Here is a 4082-nt window from a genome sequence, read left to right on the forward strand (position 1 = left end):
AAAGAAATTAGCTGGACAGCTAAAATATATATAGAAAAAATTAGCCGGGTGTGGTGGTGCATGCTTGTAGTCCCAGCTACTGGGGAGGCTGAGGCAGTAGGATCGCTTGAGCCCAGGAGTTTGAGGTTGCTGTGAGTTAGCCTGACACCACGGCACTCTAGCCTGGGCAACAGAGTGAGACTCTGTCTCAAAAAAACAAACAAACAAAAGAAGAACTCACCAAAAACCATTCCTAATGAGTACCTATGCCGAAGAATGGCCTCTGTGGCCTGAGAAGTTAATAGTGTATCTGTAATCTCAGCTGAAAGACAAATGTAATTCTCTTCTTTTTAAAAAAAATTATTATGGGTACATAATAATTGTATATCTTTATAGGGTACATGTGATGTTTTTATATAGGCATACAGTGTGACTTAATCAAATCAGGGTAATTGGGGTATCCATCACCTCAGGCATTTATCATTTCTTTGTGTTAGGAACATTCCAATTCCACTCTTTTAGTTATTTTAAAGTATGCCCTAACTTACTGTTGATTATAGTCACTTTTTTGTGCTATCAAATATTGTTCATTCTGTTTTTGTACCCATTAACCATCTCCATAATTCTCTTCTTATTCACGAACTTGGAATCATAGATTTTTTGATGCAATACGATGAGGCAGATAGTATCACATTATAATACACTAGTAAAATATTAATCTCTACATTAGATTTCAGGGAAACATTAAAAATTATTAATGGCAAAATCAAGACATATCTAGTATCTTCTACTCTGGGAGATGAATTCAAAACAGTAAGCAGCATAAGAAACAAATAACAAGCTTTAGCTCTGAGAAAATTAAAAGACACTTAAAGCTTCAAGCCATAATAGGATGGGGAAGAGTTGCCAAACACAGTGAAGCGACTGCAGGTGGGAAGGCTCTGAGAGAGGGTGCCTACGGTTGTAAATCTCATACCAAGTAGGCAGCATTCTCTAGGGACAGCACCAACAATGGAAACAGATGCTTCCTTGGACTTTGTTAGTACTGAGGAGTATCAAGGAAGGCAGAGCTAAAATGGAAGGATGTAGGTCTGCTCTCTTGTAGGAAGCCTGGTGAGCAGGGTAGGGGAAAGAAACTGAGTTGTGAGCAGCCTGGCAGATGCCTACTTCCTTCCTCAGAGCAAAGTAAAGCCTAAAACAACTTACAAATACAAGCAGGGAGAATCTCTGATAACGTGGAACACAGCTATGGCCCTTTCCAATGTGAAGCTTTGCAATAGCTATTTCAGAACAACTTGTCTAATTTAAAAATGAAGAATAAAATTTATACAAAGGTATTACCAGAAAAGAGAAGAAAGGATCAGGAAAAACAAGGGATGAATGAAGAACATTGACCAGAAAAGTGCTGGTTCTGAGTGGAGTGAAGTCATCACGAGACTCACTGCCAGGAATTCAAGGAATTCCGTGACTTAGATGTGAATAAGAATTCTGAGGTGATATATTAGGTGTCTGAACGAAGCTTTCAGAACAAAGGAGGGATTTATCTTGCCTGGGATGATCAGAGAAGGCTTCTCAGGCTAACGTCTGAATTAGATGTCGCTGCCACTGCCAGAACGAGTTACCACTTACTCCACATGCTGAGCAGAAGCAACTGATTGGCCAAACTTGTGGTCAGATGCCATCTTATTTATACCTCACAGCAACCCTGTGAAGTGGATGGTATAGTTGAGGAATCTGAGGCTCAGTGAGATGAAATAACTTGCCAGGGTAGCGTAACTAGCAAATAGTAGGTCCACGATTCAGACTGGCCACGTTTCGATTTCACAGCCTGTGCTCTGTCACCAGTGCTGCACTGCCTCCCACCCTTTTTTCCTAGCATGCTTCCCTGCAGCCTGTGCCGCAGCAGTGCTCATCTGCTGCTGCTCCCTAAGCATGCATTACTCTGTCCCACTTCATTGCCTTTGGTCAGACTGTTCCTTTACCTGGAATTATGCCGCCTCTTGCTAAATCTATCCACTGAGTCCTAATCCTCCAAGAGTCCTCCGCTTGGATTTATTCCTTCTTTTCCTGGAAGGCAGCATGGCATGGTGGAACACACATGGACTCCACCCTTTCATTACTTTGTGGCCATGGGCAAGTTTCTTTACTTTTTTGATGATCAATATCTTTGCTGTGAAGCAAGAGTACCAGTGTTCACTTTATATATCTGTGCGGAGGATTAAATGAAGTAACATATAAAGGACTTAGTTTAACACCAGCAGGTGGCACTTCCTTACTTGGATAGCACACTAGACTCTGTTACGGGATCAATCATGGTCTGCCTTGTATTATAGTTCCTTGTGCACATTTGCCCCTAATACTTGGATGGAAACTTTTGTGTCTTAATCGTCTCCATATCTCACAGCATCCCAAGGACAATGTCATGGGCACAGGTGCTTACTGAATCATTTCCTCCCATGATTTCAAATAACCATATATATATAAAATACTATGTACTTCTTTCTCATTTTAATCATGTCACACTATATTTAAAAACCCTCCCTTCCTTCTTTCCTTTCTTTCCTCTGCCATTCCAGAAATATAATCTAACTATATTTTTACCTAACTATGCTATAAACATATGGCATAATAGAAATGTATGCTATTTGGTTTAATAGATGATTTATTTTAAGTTTAAAATAGAGAAGGAATTTTAAATTCAAGTAGAGAAAGCATAGATTTTGTTTTCTTTTATAATCATTACATCTTTGATTTGGAACAAGAAGTATGTCTTCTTTTGCACAAAGATGTTAATATCAGATCTTGTATTTCTTGTGGTGGACAGTATGGAATTCAGTCTTTCATTGGGAATATTTGTTTTATATTCAGTTTTATAGTGGATAATAGTGTTCGTAAGAGTTCTCCAGGTGAACAAAATCTTTGCATAATGTAAATTTGTAAGTAACCACTGCTAAGATATTTGTAGAATTCTTGTATTCCAACATGATGTTTTAATTTTTGTACCAATTTTCACTATGGTTCAAAAATTTTCATTTATAGTTTTTAAATTGTTAATGTAAGCTCTGTGAGGGCAGAGATTTTTTTGTCTACTGATTTATCCATGGTGCCTAGAATAGTGCCTGACACATAGTCTTTCAACCAATTTTTCTATCAAATGACTAAATCAAGAAAGGTGGCCTAAACAATGATAGTTCATTTTCATAAAGCTTGAAATTAGAGAACCTCTTTTTAGAATTTAATCTTCAATTTCACCATTTTTGGAACATGGCTAAGGCCATGACTGTCATTTCTGGAAATTCTTTTCTTTGTAGGAAAGTGGGCTAAATTATTCCTTGCCAAATGAAGTCTCTAAACCCACAATTTGGCTAAGAATGAGAGAATCAAATCATATGTTTGTGCAACTGCTCGTGAACACCCTTACATAGAAATATTCTAAGTGTTTATAAATAGGTTGAAAGGGCAGCCAAAAAGGTCATGTCTTCAATCCAGTCTTTGCTGTGAGCTGAGGCCGGCATTTTTCCCTTGGCCGACTGGAACAAGTTGTCCATTTGGAACATTTATTCAATAAATATTGTGTGCCTCCTCTTTGCCCAGGAGTATACAGTCCTAAGCACTGTAGAGAACAAACAAAGTTGAAGAGGATACTACCCTAACCTTTGAGGAAAAAAATTTTAAGTCTACCGGGAAGGATTAATTGCACTTCTGATTTTTCCATGTATTTGAATTCTCTAAATTTTTTATTAACTGATAAATTTGGCTTAAAATGTTTTGTTGCTTATTGTTCTTTGTTGTCTTTATTTTATGTCAATTTCTGTTTCACTGTCTTCCTTTTGATAATTCCATTCAATTTGTATAAAAATTTGAAGTTTCTTTGAAAGGCTACTTTATAATGCTTAGGCATAAATACCTGCTAACATGTAGGGAATTTGCTGTTGGTATAAAAATATAAATGCCACTCAATGTAAATTGTTGCCTATTACATAAAAAATTATTTTCCTGAGATATCTTTTTTAAATATTGAATCTAAAATATTTTCTTTCTAATAGCATCTGTACACAGTGTATTTGCAAAGCATTTTCAAGAAATGTTTTATATTTTTTTTT

The sequence above is a fragment of the Propithecus coquereli genome, unplaced genomic scaffold (assembly GCF_000956105.1).
Source record: "Propithecus coquereli isolate 6110/MARCELLA unplaced genomic scaffold, Pcoq_1.0 Scaffold14, whole genome shotgun sequence".
NCBI lineage: Eukaryota > Metazoa > Chordata > Mammalia > Primates > Indriidae > Propithecus > Propithecus coquereli.